Raw genomic sequence first — 11672 nt, forward strand, 5'->3', positions numbered from 1 at the left:
TCCCCGCTTCGCGGGCCGGGGCTTGCGGCGGAGCAGCGTCCGGCAGCGCAGCCTGGAAGTTCCAGCTCGGTGGCCCTAAGGTGTGGGTTTGTGGTGGCCGGTCCGGCCGTCTTCCGTGAGGCGCAGGTCTCGGGGTGAGCCTGCAGGATTCCCCAAGCTAGGCATGTGTACTTTATGGTTGTGTGGCGTTCACAGTCTTCCACGCGATTGGGCTGGGTTTTTTCCTTTTTTATTTTTTTTCATTTTTTGAAGCAGAATTTGCTGCAAATGATAAACAATTTGCTCCATATAATGGCATTCCACCACGGTTTCCATGTAAGCATTAAATTAGATGGTCTTTGTTTTTATAAATACTGAATGCACTCCTTAGAAATTAAGTTTTGCACATACATCTTAAAATAGGGATTAATAATCAAGTAGCAGTGTTGTTTAGCAAACTGTGCATGTGTAGTCCGCAGGGGGTTATTCAAGCTGCAGTGCATGCTTTTCCCTAAGAACCTGTGCCTTGTGTGGTAGTTCATTTGCTTTCATCCTACAGGTGCTTTTTACATTATCCAACATCAAAAAAGAGGACAGTGTCTCTTTTTTATTGTGTCTTTTTTTTTTTTTTTTTTTTTTTTTTTTTTTTTGAGGTCTGAGAGGTTCGGATTCATAATCATGCAAGATAAAGTGTCTCACATGTTTCTCAGAGAGCTGGTTAAATGTTTACAGATCATACACTGTGAGAGCAAAAACCTAGCCTTTGGCAGGAGCTGCATGTTGAAAACAAAGTAACTTAGAGAATGACTGTATTGCTTGTTCTTTGTGCCCTTATCCTTCTTCAGCACTGTATGATTCTTCTTCTAACTGTCTTCTAATACAAACTGAATCATTTGGAAAATGGAATATTTTGTAAAAGATTCATTTCTTTATTTATAGAAAAGAGACTCAACTTCTGTGCCTTTTTGGTAGAGAGGGAATGAATTGGCTTTATTATCATGTAAGGCTTTTCTTTTCTTTTTTTTTTTTTCTCTTCAAAGGGTAACCACTGCATAGGGGTTCTTTATTGGTAAACTAAATTGCACATGTTGTGGCTGGAGAGTGGTTTGTAGAGGTCGTTTGCTCTGGTGGAAATGGATGGGAGCTCACTGAGTCAGGGCAAGGCAGCCAGAAAGCCAAAATTCAGCAGAGGCTCAATGAAAGGCTTATGAATGCAAAACTGAGTGGCAAATGTTGTCCTCCCAGGACTGCCTTTCTCAAGCTGATTTTCCTGTATTTATGGTTTTCTGGTACCTCAGCTGATGATCTTTAGCCTCTTCCAGCTGGTCCAATGCAATTGAGGGGGTCAACCCATCTACTTTTATTCTTACATGATCTGCAAGTGCCTGCTCTGTATTTTTCATCTCAGATGAGAAATCCAAAGCCTGCTGCCTCCCAAATCTGGCTTCCAGAACTCCAGAGACTAACTGGCACAGCTGGCTGTAGAACAAGAGCAGCAAGCAGCCTTGCCTTCACCGCTGCAAAGGGAACCTGATGCCGGCAGCATGCCGTGCTGGGATAGCCAGAGAGCCAGAGCTGCAGCAGTGGAGTCCCAGAGCACTGGGTGATCTGCTTTGTACCACGATTGCTTTGTGGTGGGGATGTGTCTAGACTTTCTTTGCTTTAGGCAGAAAGCAAGGAGAGGTTCTGCATCTCCATCTGTGTTTGTGGAATATCTAGCATAAGGGAAATCCTGCTTGGGCTCTCTCAGTACTACATACCGTTGCTTGAACAAGGAAGTGATAGGGTAGCTGAATAGTTTTCTCTGAAACTACAGAAACACAAAACTCAGTAGGAAGTTACAAGGATCTGTTTGGTGCAAAGGAGAAGGAATGGGTTGCAGTGTGTGAAAGGAAACTTCAAACACACCTTCCTAAGATTTTGGGTGGCAATGACACCTTCGTGGTGCGTGTCTGTGAAACCCTTGTGTCCAGGGTTTCCACCTCCCTATTGCTACCTCGTCTGGCCTTTGAGCTAGTGGCACAATTTCATGTTTCATTAGGCTGTTACCCTTAGCAGAGCTATCAACCTGTGCATCTTGTCTGCTGTGGCCACCAGATTTTTGCCTGTGATTTTTGCCTCCTATGCAAAGGTTGTATCTGGAAATTAAGCCCACGCAACATGCCACTGATGGTCATGCCATGTGGCCCTGAGCAGCATGCCATCGCCAAGGAGGCAGGGCCACAGCTCTGTGCAGGACTCTGTGGAGGGCACCTCTTTGCTACAGCCGAGTCGGGAAGGTTTCTGTCTTTCTCTTGAAAAATGTTGTGGGTTTTTTAGCAATGGTTTTAAAAATCTATATCTCATACATAGCAACTGATGCAAGCATGTTACCAGAAGCCATTTTTAAATCAGTTTTCTTACCCAGGGGAAATGTAGTATAGACAGGGCCTTCAGGAAACGAATAATTAGGTGACCTTTTTCCCCCCAGAATATCAGGTCTGTTTTATGTAGAGCTGTTTGAAGTCACACAAATTCTCATTACTCTCCAAATCTCTAACCTTGCCTTGTTGAAGATACCTTTTAGGAAATCAAATCAGTGTTTCAATCTAATTTCCAAAGGCATTCAAACACATGGTATGTGTGCTAACTTGTTTCCTCTAGCATTAACAAATCTAGCAAATTGCCAAGCTATTTGCCTTGAGGAAAACTATGATGTTGTACAAGAAGATAAAGTATTTTTTTCCTCCAATTTTAAACATTAGAAAAAGAAAGGAGAGGTAAAGTTAACAGACCAAATTAGTGTAGGATATAACTCCTTTGAAGGAAACAGTGTTCATGAGTAGATTGCAATGTTTTTTGATCTGTTCTGAGACTTTTCCATCACGCTGTGATCTTTTTCAGTCACTTGATGTGGCTGGATGGTGACTGAGTCCCCTTGGCTCAGATGGACTTTCCTTGAATAAGTTGCAACAGAGTATATGAAATATGAGAGTAGAAAATGGAAGTGGAGATAAAGAATTTGAGGAGTATATAACCCTCAAATTTTAAGGATTTGATAGTGCTTATATTTTAAGGAGAGGCTGTGTGCACGTAAACCAGGCACAGGGTGCATGCAGTGCAAACAGGGAAGCACTGGATGGCCTGAAACTCCTCTCCTCTGCCTTTCCCACCAGCGCACCAGTCTCCAGGGAAGCCAGTGCCATAGAACATTTAATTTTTCAAGTAGGTGTCAATAACAGAAGAGTTTCTGTAATGCTTAGATGTTTAATAAGCCAAAAGTACTTAAACAAACTGCTTTTTTTGTGCATCCTACAGCTCCGTGATAGTCTCTTCTGCTTGTCCCAAGAAAATGAACATGCAATTGTCCTTTTGTTTGGAAGGCACCAGAAGGTTCTTGTTTGAATTCGTGATAAATTTGGTTGCAAATGCATGTGAAAGGAAAATTGCCAAATGCTTTCAGAAGATTTTCATTTTGCTCAAGTGTTCACACTGTGGCCATCACTATGGTATTTGATAGCAATCCATTTTGTTGTGTGCATTGCAGCTTTAACCTTTCTTTGAAGGGTCACACTGGCATATCTTTTTTTACTGTAGTCATGGAGAAACAACAATTTTTTATGTAAGTTGCTTTCCTCTACTGTATTTTCTTCATTTTGATGTTTATCCAACTAAACAATATCAGAGTCTTTTTGACATGTATGGGTATCATTTTTGCGAAGGATCAGTGACCTAGCTTGATACATTTAAAAATTCAGCAATGAACCTAAGTGTGTGACATTTATTGAAATTCATTCTTTGCCATGGAGCTACTTTCTTTCAAAAATATTGAGAATAGTAAGGGATTGCAGCTGCAATTTGATTAAATCTACAGTTGTTACCATTTGCCTTCTGAAAATTGATTCCTTCCCCTCCCTGTCCCCCAGCTTGACATGATTATTGATTAAAAACTCTGCATTGGCCTAAGCCAGCATATATTTGTTAGTGTTTGTGTGCTTCCCATGCAAGTTCGGACAGGCTTTCAACTGTGGAAGCCAACTCTATTCCTAAGCTATTGGAAATGGTAAGGTTCCTTAGCAATTGTTTTAAACTATATGATGACACATCTTTGAACCCCATTGTACGAAGGAAAAATACCTTCTGACTGGAGAGAGATTTCCTGTTTATGTGTGTGTTTGCTGGAATTAAGCCTTCCCCTGTGTGTTGGCCGAGTATTTTTTTGTAATCCAAAATGGCAACATGGCAAGTCACCTCCAGAGTTTATTTCTTGGACAGGATACAGGTCTTTTATTTTCAAAATAGCATGATTCTGGAGTTGATGATGAAACACAGGGGCCTCTCAGTTACACTTCTACAGGCAGACTCAGTTAATTGAGGTGGCACAGTTATAAAGACAGCTAGATTTAGGCAATAAGTAATTAATTTTTATTGACAATTTTATACAATGTAAGTTGTTCACTTCCTACACAGGAGAATTTTGGCTTCAGGCAGATTTTCTTTCAGCATAAGGATATGAAATTTGCCAAATGTATAATTTATTTTGTATAATGGCTACATTCGTAGCTTTGATTGTGACTGAAGAGAGTCCCATAAAATTTTCTGCTTCTCTTCATAGAGCAAAGAGTGGCCAAACAGGTGGCCTCCAGGCAAGGGCCCAACTGCAGGAGGATGGCATGCAATACCTGAAGGGCTTTCAGCTGTGTAGGTATGGGCAGATGACCAAAAAATAAAGCATATATATTACTCCTACCTCTTGGTATCTGAGGTGTGTAGATTTGTGACCTTGCAGCTTGCCTCTGCACCCTACATACCATAGCTGAACCCCCTTCAGAGGGGAGAGTTGATGTTATGAGACTTAGAAAGGCATTTTGCCTGTAAGCATTAACAGGGGTGGACCACCATGAATTTAGGCAGTAAAGTTACAGTTATTTATGAAATACAGTGTAAAGGTTTCTGGCTTGCTTCAAATGATGCTCATTTTAAACAACTGTCTGGGACTGGGAGAAACCTGGACTAATGGACTGATTACACTGAGCATTTCTTAGGGCTGAGAGCCACATGGCCCCAGTGTGGGATCTCTACACCCAGGCCCAGCTTTGCCAGCTGTTGCCCCTGCCCACATCTGGCAGAACATGCCCTCAGCTGAATTCCAGTCCTTCTGTCGCCCACTGCAAAGGCTCAGACCTACAACACATGTGGGTCTTAGGCAACTGGGTTTTTTACCTCCTTTTGTGGTTGTGCTGCTTGTCTGGTAGGAACCCTGAGCAAGACTGTGGCCTCATGGTTACCTCTGGGAGTTTTTGCCACTGACTCTTCATGGACACTGCATTTAGCTCTGCCTTGGTGTGTGTTTGCAGAGTATTTGTATAATGGATTTACTCTTCTTCAACTTCAATAAAAGGTTGATGTATCTTTTTCCACCTAAAATTTAAGTCTTGCAGGAACTACTTATTTTGGTCTAAATTTTGTGGAAACAAATCCTTTCTGAGCATGTTTAATGAGGAGATGAAAACAATTGCCACCTACAGTTAGAATTCCAAACTTACTTATTTTAGGACATAATATTTCTTTAGTTTCTTTGTTTATTTTTTAGTTTGTTTGCACTGGATGCTGAACCTCATGTTTTTTTTACTTTGTTTTGAAACTGTTCCAGCTAGTGTGGTTTTAAGCTTGATAGAGGTCTATTGTGCCACATGAATGCCTAGAGATATACATGACTTTTTATTGTTTTATCTTTAGCTTTATCGTGAATGAGTGCTTTTTGGATTGGTTGACCCAGACTAAATTAACAGAATTTCAGGACCATCAGAGGTATTTTTATTAAGGCATTGGGGTTTGCTTCTTTCCCACTACACACCAACATCATGGATGATCCCGTGAGGATAAAAGTAGCAAGTTTCCAAGTAAACCCAGTTTTTGAGAAAAGTCCCAAATCTGTGAGTTGTCCCAAAGCATGACTAGAAAAGAACAAACTGAAATAACTTCACAAGCTTTGTCTGTCTTAGGCATATGCTGGGGTAACTCAGGCTCGAATTTCGCTCTATCTTTGAGACTGTTGCAGAGTCAAAATTGTGTTAGGATTTCTGTTATGGAAATTACAGATCCTTTTATTTGTTGTTATTATATATCCCTGTATCTGTTATAGCTATTATTATATCATTTTCATGTGTCTTCATGGCATGTGTCTTCTTATCCAAATATACCAGATTCTGTTAGTTAGGTCTGAGAAAGCAGGATAAAAGCAGAGAGAGGCAGCTTTGCTGAAGACAATGAAAGGTGTTGGTAGTTGAATTCATGTCAAAAGTTGATTAATTGCCCTTTCCGAATGTCATTGAAAATGTTAAATGAATTACTGGACTTACATTCAGTTTTCCTGTCTACTTCTAGAAAGTGGGTACTAATTTTAAATGTTATATATTACTGTCCTGTAAAACCTTTGCTTAAACTCTTTAGGTTTATTGCTTTTGCTCTTTGGATTAGAGGCCAATATATTTCCTGGGGGAAAATGTTTCTTGTTAATGCTCAGTATTTGATATCATTCTTACAAATACCCAAAACTGCAATAAAAAAAAATACAATTGCGATATTAATAATATTTTAAAGAGCAGGTAGAATGCAAACAGTATTGGGCTCCAGTGAAACAGTGAGCCAATGTGGAGCTCCCTGGGTGATAAAGCATTTCTGCATCAGAGAAAATAATCCAAATTTCACCCTGAAAAGTCTATTTACCATCCATTCAAATGAGTGGAAAATACTGTTCATGTTTGAAGATGCAATTTAGCTTGCAGCATATGACTGAAAACTCTTTTAACTGTTGTTTAACTCTTCTGATGAAGGAAAACTTTAGCATCCACTTTACTGTTGCCTTCTCATAAGTGTTAAAGGGCAGAGTGCTGCATGAAAATGAGTTTTATCGTTCTTTGTATTTGCAGCACCTCCAAATAGTAAATGGAAGTGTTCCCTCAGCCAAGATGTGGGTGCCTTTAGTTAAACTCAGGGTGTCCAGATACAAGTAAATTCTCTCACCTTCAGTGGAAACTATGCAAGTGTTGAGAACATGTAGGGGACTCAGATGTATACTGTCTTTATTTCTATGCTTTGCTTTGTTTTCTTCATTTCCTAGTATTTAGTGTTTATTAAGTATAATCTGAAATTCCCAAATGCTTATTTCTCCTGGTATTGCAAACACTGGCCTTACAAACGAATCAGCAGAGAACATGGCACGGTGGCAGCATTGTGCTGTGTCCTTTTGCCTTCTCAGAGGATTAAATAGCTCCTTGTCTGGGGATGTCCTCTCCTGTGATGTTTTCAAGATCTTGTCAGGTCTCCACCACGACTCATCAGTCAAATTTCCACAATGGGAAAATCCTATGGAATCTACCCATCATGGAAACCTTACTATGAGGTTTTGAATTATCCTATGAAATTTAATATTCATTCTGTTTGTGCTTCAGAACTGCAACATGTTAAAATGCCATTACATTTTATCTTCTATTAAATCTCATAGAATTCTGTTATTCTTTCTATCAGATTCTATTCAGTTTTTGTCCTTATTTTCCCAACCTTATGTATACAAAAGAGGTGGATTGCAAGGCATGTCCATTTGTGAGAAAAGGATGATTCTTTCTCCTGGTTATATTCAGAAAGACCTGACCAACAACAGGTATCTTTTTTTTCCCTGGATAACTATGGGAGGCTACATGAGAGGAGAAGCTCTGAATGCAGAATGTACTAATAGAAGTTGAGAGAAATGGGAGCCAGACAGGAGGTGAAGGTAGAGTCAGCACAAGAGTGCATGAAATCACAGAAGTCGTTAATGACCTTCTAATTGCAGAACTGAATCCTGTGTTTTTCCTGCAGGGCTTAAAAAGAGAAAATTCCCTACATGGTCATTACAAGGACTGTTTGCCAATTCTGTGGAGTTTTCTTTCCTTCTGAAAACATGTTTATGAAAATAAGTATGTGTTTGTTCTTCTTCAGATGTGAGCTGCCATGATAAAATCAGCTGAGGTAGAGCTTAGAGACAACTTTGCTGCTTCCTGAAAATTGCTGTGTGTTGTTTTTTGTTTGTTTGTTTTCAAATTGAGAAGTTTTCATATAACATGGCTTTGAAAGAACTCCTTTTATGCAAATGATACCACACTTCTTTTGTAAATGAAACACAAGCTGGGCCAACCTCTGCCTGCAGATAAGCAGGAATGGCTTTCAAAGTTCCCTTGACTGCAGTGGGAGAGCTCCCTGCTTATCTGAGGAGAGTAGCACCCAAAATCCCCGCAGGGCACAAAAATAAGGTAACAACCAGTGAATTGTTTTCACAACACAAAAAGCCTTTCAGGAAGCAGCAAGGAGCAATAAGAGGTGGCCAAAGAATCAGAAAATACCTCTTTCTGCTCTGGAAAAGAGAAATCTGAAGGTAGGTTATTTACCGAGACCTCCATCACATGCTATTAATAGGGGTAAAAGCCCATCAGTCAAATATTTGACTAGTCATGGTTTATAGGGATTTCAAAGATATGAAAAGATAATGCCTGCATCCATTAGCTAGTTACTTGGAAATGCAACGTGGGTTAATTTAGTCTTTTAAAGAGTAATGATTATCTTCATTAACAATATATAAGATTTTTAAAGATTTACTCTTCTGCACCTATCATCCCTGTTATGTCTTTTATATTTCAGTATTTACTCTGTATCATCTATTGCTCATTTTAAATGAGGTAATATTGAGATTCTGTCATTGCAACAGATCTTCTGCCTTTCAGGCTGTTTTAAGCACCCGGTTTTCTAGTCCTTAATCAGTTCAACTATCACAGGAATCGATGAGAATATTGTTTGCATAAAGACTGTGGAGTCAAGTCTTGAAAAAGGTGATGGCTTCATATAAGCTAAGATAGCTTATCCTGACAAAGCTTAAGTCTGAAACCAGGCTTTCCAGGGAAAGCTTAGATGTGTAAGAGTTCAAGTCTGTCCCATCATCACTCCAAACATCTGTATCTTGTTCAAATTTAAAATGCTCAAGTGAGTAATTATTAATCACAAGTAGTCCATTTTTTTGGCTGTACACAACATACATGGTGCTAATAAGCAATACAATATAACTTCAATAATTTTAGTAGGAGCAGGGATGTAAAAGAAAATGTTCTTGCAAAATGACAGTGATCTTATTCAGTGCCCAAAGTATTGAATTAAATCTCAACTACTTAGTAAAACCTCATGCTTGGGAGCGTGAGGTACTTTGTTGTACTATAGTACATTGTTGTACTATAAAGTCCTAAATTAAAAACATACATTAACTGACATTTCCAATTTTACTGCTGCCATTTTATTTTCGTTTTGGATAAACAGACGAAGCTTAAAGTTATGGGTAAGATCCAGAGATGCTCCTTTGGCATCTAAAATGGGGTTTAGAGTGAGTTTAGGGCACAAGTCCAACAAAGGGATCCAGAAAGCTAACACTCACTGGCCACAAAGCTCTCAGGTGCTTAGATTAACCGGTGTCTGTAGTTTGTGCTGAACATTCCCCAGATCACACTTGAGCTGGAGCTCCGAAGGAGAAGACATCACGTGGAGCAGTAAGAGGCTCTCAGTCCTAGCTGGATTACAGCTCCAGCTAAAGCTCCTTTGCAGTCCCCAGACAGGATGGAGCCAGGCACAAGTCCTGCTGCTCACAGGCAGCCTCCAGCACCATGCTTCATCCCCTCTCTTCCTCCCAGATTGCTTGGCTCCAAAGCATCAGGACAGCTTTGCCTAGGAGGACTCATGTCCACTGTCCGCATCTTTCCACAGGGACAGGAGGAGGAGGAAAGCAAGGAATGGCCATGGGGTGGGATGCTGGATCTCATGGCAAAAGGAAAGGAAAGTGCAGACAGGGACTGCAGGTACCTGGGAGAGAGCACAGGACAGAGAGCAGCACAGCCAAACCCTAGTCCCAGATTTAGACCTGTGGCCAACCTGTTCATTCAGGGATGAAGACCACAGTTTTGAATCAGCCCCTTTATGGCAGGCTCAGCCTTGCTGTACTATGCCTGTTAAACAACAGTGCTAAGCCTTTTGTGTTTTGAAGGTGTTTTGTAAGAATGAATTCATTTATCCTCATTTCACCCCTATGAGAAAGGTAAATACCCTCTGAAGTTTGGAAACAGCCTTTTTGCTTATCTCACAGACTCCTTGAATCCAGCTCCAGATTCCCAAAGGAGGCATTCCAGGGTCTGAACAAGTCCAAAACCTGGTTCTGGGCTCAGTATAACTGAGAGCCCCTGAAGAGCAATAGTTGCACATTTAAGCTCCCCAGGTATCCCCAAAATGAGGGGAGAGGACAGGCTGAAAGAAAGTAATAAAGCAGCTGAAAAATCCTTTCAGAATCAAACAAAAAAATCCCATTAGCATGAAGAAACTCAGACTAATCAGCCATCCCTGAACTCCTTCTTCAAACTGTTGAGCTTTTCAGCATCTTCTGAAGGTCAGCACAATATTTCAAAATAAAAGCTATGGCTGACAGACCCTTGCTGAGGGACATCTGCCAAAAAAAAGTGAGCTGAAGCTGCTGCAGATCAGCCACTCTCCTGATTGCAGCTGTGACACTATTGCCTCTGGTGAGAGCCAGGATGTCAGATAGGCTGGTCCCAGGCCATTTGGGGATTTATGAACACCAATACCGTAAAGTCCTTGGAAGGAGACCATGAATCACAGGTTTGCAGCAAGGCAGCAGTCATGCCAATGAGTCGTCATTAACTCAGTTTCTAAACTGAGTGAAAGTAGGGCATCAGTTAAAGTGCATTGCAGTAACATAAACTTGCGGTGACAAAAGCGAGGTCAGCATTAAAAAGAAAAGGTCATAACCTCCTAACCAAACACAGATGGGAAATGAACACTATCCTTGCCATTGTTCCTGTTTGATTATCAAAAAGCTGCTATGAAGCTAAGTAGACCATCAGGTTATTAGCTCTTGTATCAGATAAAGGATGTGTTCTGTTAAGCTAAGGCATAAATATAGACTTCATTGCTTTCACTAGCCCATTTACAAACCTAGCCAGTTCAGTTTTGTTTGTAGCTATTCTGAGTGCACCACATGTTTCACCTGGGGCAAAGACCACCAAGTTAGCTTTGCATAGAGGTGGTTTCTGTTTGGCAGGGCTGGTTTTCTCAAACACAGCATTACACAATCGTGGTTATATCTTGTGGAGCCAGCTTGGGCACAGAAGGATTGTGGTCTGCTTTCCAGCACTAAATATAATACATGTGGACAAATCACAGAATCAACCGAATGGACTGTGCCAGGCCAGAGCAGTTCAGCAGCCTCGCAAAAGCTCCTAGATACAAGGAGAGGCCTTGGAAGCAGCCGGAAGTCCTTTCTACAGTGCTGACAGAGGTCCACAAACAGAGATTTTTCCTAGTTTTTCCTTTTCCTGGATAAGCCACCCCCAGCAGACTGAAGTCTCATTCCAGCCCTTGGACCAACTCTCCAAATCTGGGGGCCTCAGCTCACTCATACAGATGTGCTGATCTCACTGGGACCCTGCATGGTTTGACCGTGACACCTCAGCTTGATGAGCTGTGTATCATGCACGGCTCAGCAACCTATTGGAAATCCTTGACCCCAGGTTTTGTCACTAATTTGCCTTGTGGCTCTTGGAGACGCATTGACTGAGAAGGGGCACACAGTGGCATGCTTTATGTTCACCCGCCAAGCAGAAAGCCGCTGCCTGACACTGTCCTGC

The sequence above is a fragment of the Manacus vitellinus genome, unplaced genomic scaffold (assembly GCF_001715985.3).
Source record: "Manacus vitellinus isolate BGI_N305 unplaced genomic scaffold, ASM171598v3 scaffold_5_pilon, whole genome shotgun sequence".
Lineage (NCBI taxonomy): Eukaryota > Metazoa > Chordata > Aves > Passeriformes > Pipridae > Manacus > Manacus vitellinus.